Genomic DNA, 11,879 nt, shown 5'->3' with positions numbered 1-11,879 from the left:
GAAAGCGGAGTTAGTTTTGGGATCGGAGCTCTCGCGATATTTCACGGAACTTGGGCAAATGACAAATCTGAAGGCGCCGCGTTGATGCTGATGGCGCAGCCTGACCAGCCCCGTGTGTTGCAGCCCGTGTAATATCCTTCTCTCCCTACCCACAGTTGGGGTCATCTTCTATAAGCGGGTCATGAAATAGGTGAGCTAGCTCTGTGCACTGTGGTCATTTCTTCCTTTCTGGAAAACTAGTTCTGAAAGCATCTTTTTTGTTGCTGTTGTAGGTTATGATTTAATTCTACCTTATTGGTGTGAGCAGGAACAGGGGCAAGAGTCCGCCTCTACAATCCCATAGGAAGAACAGTCAGGAGAATTATATACATCTACAGTGGGCACAGGACTTCCGTTGTACACAGCCTGTTAAACTACCTATGTCTCCTCTCCTTCTTTCCTTCCGCCTTTACCTACTAGTCTGTCGCCACCAATTTCTCTTCCACTGCATTCTCCATTCCGCTCAACATGCACCTCCTATATACTCCACTTGGTTTAGGGTAGAAACCTAGGAATTATTGCCACCTCCTCCTCCTCCTCTGCCATCTCTCTTATAGATCCTGCAAATCTCTCCCTTTTCTCCACTGTAATGGTGGTGTGATGATGATGTTGACGATGGCAATGATATAGTTCATTTGTATCTCTGGGTATATATATATATATATACACACACACACACACATTATATATATACATATATACGTATATATATACACATATATACGTATATATATACATATATACACGTGTATATATGTACATATATACACGTGTATATATATACATATATACACGTGTATATATATACATATATACACGTGTATATATGTATATATATAATGTGTACTGGGATTTTAGGTTAAAAGGACGTAAACATTTCGTTTGTCCTTGGTAGAGGCATTGCCATTTAAAAACTGCTGTTTTCAGTTTGTAGTACAGGAAACTAACCCTCAGGTCATCTTTAGAGCCGCTGTCCTTCCTCTGGGATGAACGCTTAGAGGGGCCACTTTCCTTTGTGTGGATGTAAGGCAAGTACCACGCACCTACCGTTCTGATAGAAGAGTATGGAGGAGCATATATTAGCTTGGCAAGTACCCGTATCTTCGATGTGTTGGTGGATGAAGTGGAGCGATGCCCATGTGCTAATTACATCTGCATTGCTACACAGGAGCCTTCTGGGAGGAAGGAGAGCCGAATGCAGACTCTTTTCTTTAGAGGTTCAAATGTATTGGACCATATCTAATGGATGGGGAGGGTCTGATAGGCCAGCTGGCGGGTAAACATAACATGAGCCCCTGTTGTGATAAAATCAGAAAACTAGACTGGCCTCAGGCAGGCATCTGTTCCTAACTCAAGCCCGTGTAATACCCTTCTCTCCCTCCCCACAGTTGGGGTCATCTTCTATAAGCAGGTCATGAAATAGGTGAGCTAGCTCTGTGCACTCTTTACTTCCTTTCTGGAAAACTAGTTCTGAAAGCATCTTTTTTGTTGCTGTTGTAGGTTATGATTTAATTCTACCTTATTGGTGTGACCAGGAACAGGGCAAGAGTCCACCTCTACAATCCCATAGGAAGAACAGTCAGGAGAATTATATACATCTACAGCGGGCACAGGACTTAGGCCAGATCTTCCTGGAAAGTGGTCAGAAAGACTTAGACTTAAGCCACGGGAGTTAGGCCAAGCTGATCGTTTGCCCTTTCAAAGATGGCAAAATACTGTTGGATGAAGAGGTAGCCCAGGATCCAGAACTCTTCTGGGTGGTGGAGATGTTCATACCCTGGAAGCTGCTAGTGCAGCCCTGCTGGCTTTTTACTGATTTTATGAAGGATATTAAAAAAAGGCTGGGCATGGTGGCTCACACCTGTAATTCCAGCACTTTGGGAGGCTGAGGCAGGTGGATCACTTGAGGTCAGGAGTTCAAGACCAGCCTGACCAATATGGGTGAAACCCAGTCTCTACTGAAAATACAAAAATCAGCCGGGTGCAGTGGCAGGTGCCTGTAATCCCACGTACTCGGGAGGCTGAGGCAGGAGAATTTCTTGAACCCAGGAGGCAGAGGTTGTAGTGAGCCGAGATTGCATCCCTGCACTCCAGCCTTGGCAACACAGCAAGACAAAAAAAAAAAAAGATACTGAAAAGGATACAGATGAACAGTCGGTTGGAAGAGATGTGTGGGACAAGGCACGGGGGATGGGGTTTGGAGCTTCCATGCCCTTTCCTGGTGGGGCCATCTTCCAGAAACCTCCACATATTCAGCTATCTGGCAACTTGTGAAAGCATCTTTAAACAGCATTAGTAACTTTTTTCTAAAAATTGTGATACAATATACATAACATAAATTTTCCCATCCTCACCATTTTAAGTGTACAGTTCAGGGGCATTAAGTACCTTTACACTGCTGTGCAACTGTCATCATTGCCCATCTCCAGAACTTTGTGTCTTCCAAAACTAAAATACTGTACCATTAAACAATAAGTCCCCATTCCCCCTTCCTTTCAGCTCCTGGCAACCACCATTCTACTTTTTGTCCCTATGAATTCAACTACTCTACGTAGCTCATCTAAGTGGAATCATGCAGTGTTTTGTCTTTGTGACTGGCTTCTTTCACTTATAACATCCTCAGGGCTTATCCATGCTGCAGCATGTCTCAGCACTTCATTCTTTTTTATGGCTCAGTAATATTCCATTGTTTGGCTACACTACATTTTGTTTCTCTATTTATCTGTCATTAACACTTGGTTTGCTTACACGTTTTAGCTGTTGTGAATAATGCTATGAACATGTGTGTACAAATATCTTAAACAGCATTAGGATCTTGTTAGGCCGTTTTTTGCTTTAAGAAGAGAGTAAAGCAACCTAATGGTGTGAGTGAGGCAGGAAACTCTGAAGTACTGAGACAAGACTCCAGGGTCTTCTTTAATTAATTGTATTGGTTTTTTAAAACAGCCTAAGATTTCCCCCCAAGACCCCCCAGTGTGCACTCCCCCCTTAGTGTGTGGGCCACTTGGCAGGGCCTAAAGAAGTCTCGGTTTACCTTGAATTTTCCCAAGGAGTCTCTAATTCTCTGGCTACTTAACAGAATGTGGGAAAGGCTGTTGTCTTTACTGTCCTGGAATATTAGAATCAGGAGAACCATCATAATTCATTTAATCATTCAGAAAATATTTACTAAATGCCTGTTATATATGAATGTGTAAGTATGTGTCAGGTCGGAGACTGAAAAAAAATCCCAGCCCTTCTGATACTTGTAATTCCACTGGGGATTATAGATTTAGACAGAAGTGGAGCTATCTACCAAGGACGGTTATATTACCTTTGCTTTTTCCTTATATTCTTTCCTTTGGAGGCTTAAAAATACTTTTTGGGTGGATAAAATAAAATTTAAGAGTTAATTACTTTTAAATTTGATTGTGAGAGATGGTTATGTTGCTATATTTATTCTGGGCCTGATTAAATTATAAGAATCATTGTATAGATAATGAAATTGAGGCATAGAGAGGCCAAGCCAGCTAAGCTAAGAACGTTAAGACAGATGCTTTTTTTTTTTTTTTTTTTTTTTGAGATGGAGTCTGGCTCTGTTGCCCAGGCTGGAATGCAGTGGTGCAATCTCGGCTCACTGCAAGCTCCGCCTCCCAGGTTCACGCCATTCTCCTGCCTCAGCCTCCTGAGTAACTGGGACTACAGGCGCCCGCCACCATGCCCGGCTAATTTTTTTGTAGTTTTTAGTAGAGACGGGGTTTCACCATTTTAGCCAGGATGGTCTTGATCTCCTGACCTCGTGATCCGCCTGCCTTGGTCTATATTAAGGCAGATGCTCTTAATCCTCTCTCCATGTTGTCCTCTGGAGGAGCGATGGCTCAGGATAAAGGCCTGACTGTTGTCACAGAATTTTACTTATAAAATGTATCAATTGATTAATGTATGGATTTCATGCCATTTTAGTCAATACTTCAATATATATAATACTCCTATATATTATATAAATATATATTTATAATAAATGTATATATTTAGGTTATATATAGGTTAAATATAAATATATATTATGTATTTATAAATATATAATATATATTAATACATAATATATACTGCAATATAGAAATATGTGTTTATATAATATATTAATATATATTAATAAACATTTTATAAATATATAATATATAATATATGTTACTCTAAATAAATATATTATATATTAAATATATTTATTACATATAATCTATTAATATATCTATATAAATATATGTATATATTATATTCATAAATATATATTAAATGTATATCCTTATCTATATTTAATAAGGATATATATTTACCCAGTTGTGCCACTTTGAGGAATTTTTCCAAGGAAATACTGAAATAGATAAATATATATCTATTTTAATCTATATATATTCTTATATATTTATTATATATTCATATTAAATATATATTATATATTCACATTCAATATCTATATATTTATTTTATATTCATATTCAATATTTATGTATTTATTATATATTCGTATTCAATATTTATGTATTTATTATATATTCATATTAGATATTTATATATTTATTATATATTTGTATTAAATATATATTATATATTCATATTAAATATTTATATATTATATGTTCATACTAAATATTTATATATTTATTATATATTCATATTAGATATTTATATTTATTATATATTCATATTAGATATTTATATATTTATTACATACATATTAGATATTTATATATTTATTATATATTCATATTGGATATTTATATATTTATTATATATTCATATTAGATATTTATATATTTATATATTCATATTAGATATTTATATATTATATATTCAGATTAGATATTTATATATTTATTATATATTCATATTAGATATTTATATATTATATATTCACATTATTTATATATTTAATATATCTTTATATTGAATATTTATATATTTAATATATATTGAATATTTATATTTAATATATATTGAATATTTAAATATTTAATATATATTGAATATTTAAATATTTAATATATATTGAATATTTAAATATTTAATATATATTGAATATTTAAATATTTAATATATATTGAATATTTATATTTAATATATATTGAATATTTATATTTAATATATATAGAATATTTATATTTTATATATATAGAATATTTATATTTAATATATATTTATATCGAATATTTATATATTTAATATATATTTATATTGAATATTTATATATTTATTAAATATATATAAGATGAGTGGATGGAAGAGAGGTAGAAACTCCCTCATAGAAAACCATGAATTTTATTTTATTTTTTGAGACAGGGTCTGGCTCTGTCACCGAGGCTGAATTTAATGGCTGGTTCACAGCTCACTGCACCCTCAACCTCCCAGGTGCAAGCAATCCTCCCATCTCAGCCTCCAGAGTAGCTGACACTACAGGTCGGTGCCACCACACCCAGCTAATTTTTTGTATTTTTTTTGTAGAGATGGGGTCTCATCTTGCCATATTGCTCAGGCTGGTCTTAAACTCCTTGAGCTCAAGAGATCCTCCTGCCTCGGCCTCCCAAATTGCTGGGATTACAGGTGTGAGCCACCACACCCCATGACATTTTTGAAAACAAAAAAGTACTGAATAGTCTTACCCTACCAGATATTAATATATCGTACATTATAGAGCCGTAGTTATTGAGCTCATGTGGTACTGGCGCCAAAATCAACAGACAGTTACGTGAAATAGAATAGATAGGCCTGATAGAAACTCCAGTGCAATTAGAATTTGGTTATGTATTAAAGGAAGCATAAAAATTGTTAAACAACTAGTACTAGAACAACTGGGTAAAGATTTGGGAAAAATTATATCTTCATCTCTTACCACATATCAAATTTTAGATAAAAAGGTAAATACTAACAAAGGCTTAAAAAAACAGAAGAAAATAAAAATGAATATATTTTTAATTTTTATTGTTTTATTTTATTTTTATTTTTTGAGATGGGGTCTCACTCTGTCACCCATGGTGGAGTACAGTGGTGTGATCTCAGCTCACCTCAGTCTGCTTCATGGGCTCCAGGTGATTCTACCTCAGCCTCCTAAGTAGCTAGGACTACAGGTGTGGGCTACCACACCCGGGTAATTTTTGTATTTTTTGTAGTGACGGGGTTTCACCATGTTGCCCAGGCTGGTCTTGAACTCCTGAGCTCAAGCATTTCACCTGCCTTGGCCTCCCAAAGTGCTGGGATTACAGATGTGAGTCACCATGCCTAGCTGAATATATTTTTTACACTTTTAAATCTTAGTAGACAATTTTCAGACTGTCTAATAACATTAGATGTGTTCAACCTCCCTAGTTTCCAAGGTAATACAAATTAAAATAATGAGATCTATTTAAGCTAGCAGATTAGCAAAGGTTAAAAAAAATTCGGCATTGTCAGAGGTGTGAGGAAATAGGTAATTTCATAGTCGAGTGATAAGAATATAAATTGGCATAACTTGTCTGCAAAGCAATTTGGCAAGTCTTTTCAAAGTTTGTAACTAGTGACCCAATTATGCCACTTTGAGGAATTTATTCCAAGGAAATACTGAGAAACTCTAAATTTTATATAAAAGGACATTTATCATTGGCTTATCTATAACAACAAATAAATAACAGTAAGTGGAGGGTTAAATGAATTAAGAAATCAAGTTATAATCCTAAATTTAAAAATCTGATGGGTTTCTAATTTAAAATATATATATATATTTACAGATACAGGTGTAGGTATAGAATAGACAGATTAAAAAAGGCTACTCTTAAATATTAAGAGTAGAGATGAGTGAGCAGATTACTGGTTATTCTTATGGTCTTTAAAATTTTCCAATTTCTCTATAATTTATATTATTAGATTCACATATGTGTTGAAGTTGATTTAAAAATATTAACCTGTTCTTGTCTTTTTATATTTATATTATTTCACCCGAAGTATTTGAAAAATCTGTTTTTCAAGGTGCATATAGGAAGGGGTCATTCCTGGTCCCCATCAATATCCTTGGCTTATTCTTGGGGACAGGCACAGGCCGAACCCTGACCAAAGCAGCAAGAAATTAAGAATTCAGGGATGCTTGCTTCGTTCATATTTAGTACCAAGCCATTCACTCTTCCCTTTGTCTTCATTTCTCTGGCTTCTGTGTATGCCATCAAGTAAACTGTCCTTTTGGTGTCTAATCTTTACCTAATACAGGAATGATCATTTCCTTAACTTCTCTGTTTTCTGAGAGGACTAATTAATTATTCCTTTTCATTATTTTATAACTGGCAAGTTACAAAACTAACTTGACTGCAGCTTCTGGTGCCACACAGTAAGAATGTTTACTTGGTGTGTGCTTGTTCTTAGCTGGCCTCAGGTGAGTCACCAGCATCCTTGGGCCTGAACACCCGCCCCAATGCACTCCCCTGGTGCTTCATCATGGGCCTTCCACGTGAGAGCTGGATATGGCTCAAAAGAACCAGACTTCTTGGGCTATGAGAGGGAACTACAAAGACGAAGAAAGCAATAATAAAGGAAAAGAACCTGTGGAAGGAGAGCGAAAGGCACGGGGACACATGCACCACGCGCACACACACACACACACACACACACACACACGCATTTCAACCCTGGCACTGAAATGGTGTGATGGATAGTGGGTGAAACCGCTGTTCTCATTACACATCTGCCTTCATTAAAGGCCACCAGCGGAATAGCAATCCTATTGGTTTACCGGTTTGGCCTTAGAGTGTGGATGGCCTTAGCACTTCCGGAAGCAGCCACAGGTCCCATGCCTGTGAGCCTTCCATGGAGCTATGTGCTGTGCACCATGCTGAACACGAGATGGCAGTATTACTACATCTGCGTTCCAACACACAGCCATCCTCGGTTCCCACACACAGGGCCTGATGCAAACTGAACACACACACACACACACACACACACACACACAGCTGTCCTCCAAATAAAATAATGACACACACACACAGCTGTCCCCCAAATAAAATAATGACACTTTGCCTATCGTCAAGTGGGACCTGTGTTTGAGACTGAGTTTGCCGCCTCCGTGGGAGTCAAAGGCAGGACAGGCTATGTGATTTGTAGGGCCCAGTGCAAAAGGAAAATGTAGGGCCTCTTGTTCAAAAAGCAGGGAAAAAAGTGCTACTAAAGGTAGTAAAATATGAAGGCTTTTCCTTTCTTTCCTGGACTCTTGTTATGGGATTTTTAAATTTTCTATTAATGTTCTAAGTAAAGAAAAACAAAATCATTAAATGTACTTTTAAATCATTAGCATCAATTTTACCACTCATCGTCATATTGGGGAATGCCAGTTCACCGTGCAAATGTAAGAGCATTTAACTCATAGGCAGAATCAGTGAAATTATACAATTTTTATTTTGTTGCTTGTATATGCCTTTGTGTTTTGTTCTTACCAGAACAGTGAAAATATTGCATAAAACTAACTCAGTTGCTTTTATTTTACTTCTTGATCCACGTGCATTCTACCAGCACCTTCTGACTTTGGCTTACTCATGAGTAAGAGAGGACTGAAAGGAAAAGGAACTATTGTCCTTTTAGAATGTCAACACCTTCATGTATAGGAAGCAAGTTCTAGTGGCCTCTTGGGGTTGCCAGTGCCCCAGCTGACTCAGTCATAGACATAGTACTCTTACCTTGGACTCGCTTTGAGTCCCATTAATCTCCCATACATCATGGGGCCACCAGAATTCCATGTGGATGGGGCATCATACAAAGGGAGCAGCAAGGAACGATGGGCACATGTGTCCCCTCTGCTCATGCAGATGTTCCATTGTCCCACTGGACCTCACTTACAAGACACAAATTCAAAAACATAATGATTCAGAATTTCAAGATAGTGACAGTAGAGCATTAAACCAAGCACAGGGCTCTCCTGAAGGCACGGGGATACATGCACAGACACACACAAACACACAAGTAAGAACGGCAGGGGCTGTGTAACACATGAGTGACATACCTGCAAAGCCAGCCCAGGTCACAGGCTCTCATGATCTCAGCCACTTGCATTTTCCCAGTCCACACTTATATCTCCAATGAACCTTTTCGCCCAGGTGCCAGAGCTCCTTCAACTCCACGTGTACCAATCTGAGCTAGTAAGCATCCATTCCTTCAGCAAACATTTATTGAACGTTCCTGTTACATGTCAGATACTGTTCTAGGAGCTGGGGATGCAGCAGGATACACAGTCCCTGCCCTCATGGAGCTTACACTGTAGTAGAGAAAGGGGAAGAGCCATTCACAAATCAATAATTATGTGTCAAATGGAGACATGCTATGAAGAGAAAAGCAGAGTAAAAAGAGCATTATGGTAGAAGATACTGTTACTTAATGTGGTCAGAGAAGGGCTCTCTGATGAGCCAGCATTTGAACAGAGACCTTAAGGGTGTGAGGGAGTGAGCTAGGAGGCTCTGGGGGAAGGACATCCAGGCAAAAGGAATGGCAGCTATGGAGGCTGTGAGTGGGGTGTGTGCATGGTGTGTCTGAGGGGGAACAGGGAGGCAGCAGCTGGAGCCAAGTGAGTGAGAGGAAGAAGGTAGGTGAGGTGAGAACACTGGGGGCACAGGGGGAGCCCATGTAAGGCCTTGCGTTCCCACATAAACTTCAGTAAAAACTGTCTCCTCCAGATTGCCTCCTTTGTTCTAAAGGCCTTATGTCTTGACGAATGGCCTCACTGGGAATAGGAGTCACCTTTGGCTCCTTTTCTCTCATGTCTTTAGCCCAACCTCTTGCTCCAGCTACTGCCTGGCTGACCACTTCCAAGCAGGCTACTACCAGCTTAGTCCAGCTGCAGTGACACTCACCTTGGGTTCACATCAGGAACCTCTCATGCCTTGCCCTGGGGCTTCTTTGGTGTTGGTATGGACACCTGAGGAGCCAGGAGCCTGCTCAGCTGTCGTGTATGCATAGCTTCAAGTGCAGGGGGAGTGATGCCCATGGGGACATCCTAAACCAATGGAGATGGAAGCCAAGGGATAACACATTTCATAAGGCTCCTCGGAAGGCCTTAGCGAGACATCAAGCTCCAGTCAGCCGCAGCAGTTGCTTAGTAGTCACTTAGTGGCGTCCTTGTTTCTCTTTTTCATTCGTTCTTGTTCCACTGCCCTGATCCCTCACTCTTGCTCCCAAATAAACAAATGGCACACACACCTCTGTCCTGGATTCTTCTTATTTTATTTTATTTATTTATTTATTTTCTGAGATGGAGTCTCGCTGTGTCGTCCAGGCTGGAGTGCAGTGGCACGATCTTGGCTCACTGCAAGCTCCACCTCCTCGGTTCATACCATTCTCCTGCCTCAGCCTTCCGAGTAGCTGGGACTACAGGCGCCCGCCACCACGCCCGGCTAATTTTTCGTATTTATAGTAGAGATGGGGTTTCACCGTGTTAGCCAGGATAGTCTCGATCTCCTGACCTCGTGATCCGCCCGCCTTGGCCTCCCAAAGTGCTGGGATTACAGGCGTGAGCCACCGTGCGATTCTTCTTTTGTGGGTGGTGGGAAGAATTCAGGCTCAGTTAAAAAATATCCCTTCCCACCGATCATCCAAATCTTGTTGATTCTACTTCAAATTGTTTATTTAATTTTTCCCATTCCTGCTCCTACTCCCCTAGTTCAGACCCTCTTCATCTCTTCTCTGTACTAGGACCAACTGGACTCCTACCTGCTCTTTTGCCTCTCCCTTTTTTTTTTTTTTTTAAACTTAACCCATCATCTCTCCCACAAAAGCATTCATCCTTTTCTGCTGCCAAAGTGAAGTTTCTAGGACTACAACTACTCATTTCTGGTAGCTCCTTATCACCTACAAAACAAAGTTTAAACCCCTTAACATGATGTTATGATCGCTGTCAATGCCTGCAGCACCGTGATTTTCCATCTCTCCCCATAAACACCTCTGACCACCTTGGATTGTTCATCTGTCGTTTCCCCTTCAGTGGTTCTTCCTCTCGAAGCCTTTCTTTCTGCCAGCCTTTCCATTCAGTCCCCTTTAGTTCATCAAATGCTTAATTGAACACAGGCACATACCAGTTCCTGTCACCCAAGGAGGTGAGGAGCAGGTGACAAGATAGGGGAGGTAGTGTTGCAGAATATGTCACATGTCAACACAGTCCCATGTAAATGTTTTAGTTAGCTTGCCTGAGTTTAGGGACCTGAATGCGCTTTTTCGTCAGGCTGGAATCACTGCAGGGGTTTTGGTAAGGAGGAAGGACATTTTTCTTTTGCAGAACTTGAGATCACGTGGAAAAATATGGCTCTGAGGGGGGGTAAATTTATGGAAAGTCATCTTTACATTAATCATCAAAGCTGATGTCTAAATAAAGACAATGCGATTGACATTTTGCACATTTTAAATTAGTAGTAGTGGATATAGCACTCAATTTTCACTTGCTATTCGTGACTTCAAAAAAAGAAGTGTTAAATTTTCTTTCCTGCAGTCTCGAGATGCTTGCTTATTTGTTTTGATTTGTTGCAGATAATATGCATGCAGAGAGGTTTTCCTTTTCTGAGTCTCATTTTCCATCCACATATTCAATGTCTTCTTGCCTTGCAGACTTAGGATTGTTGATTTTCCACCCCTCTAGTTCTGCCTGCCGGGCCACTGGCTACAGTGTGCAGGTTGGGATCATAGGACTGTGACTGGCCCAGGGGGCACATGGGCCTGACTCTCAGCCCATGAGGTTTGCCAGGTTGGGCTCCCTGGCTTGTGCCTGCATTACATTTTTATAATTCTGTCATGATTCAGAGATGTTAAGTAAGTTGGTGCTTGAGATAGAAAGGTTTAGGATAATCTTATTTAACCAATGAGGC

The 11,879-nt window shown here is 39.1% G+C and overlaps 1 protein-coding gene across 1 annotated transcript in view; it reads left to right on the top strand.

Annotated features, from left to right (window-relative positions):
- The first annotated feature begins 42 nt into the window (after positions 1 to 42).
- TNN (tenascin N) overlaps positions 43 to 11,879 on the top strand; it is a 119,561-nt gene continuing 107,724 nt past the window's right edge. Inside the window, exon 1 of the mRNA XM_004027935.5 lies at positions 43 to 190. The gene's annotated coding sequence lies outside the window, so the exon portion shown is untranslated. The remainder of the gene's footprint in view (positions 191 to 11,879) is intronic.

The sequence above is a fragment of the Gorilla gorilla genome, chromosome 1 (assembly GCF_029281585.2).
Source record: "Gorilla gorilla gorilla isolate KB3781 chromosome 1, NHGRI_mGorGor1-v2.1_pri, whole genome shotgun sequence".
NCBI classification, from domain to species: Eukaryota; Metazoa; Chordata; class Mammalia; order Primates; family Hominidae; genus Gorilla; species Gorilla gorilla.
This window is presented reverse-complemented; position numbering and strand designations above follow the sequence as displayed.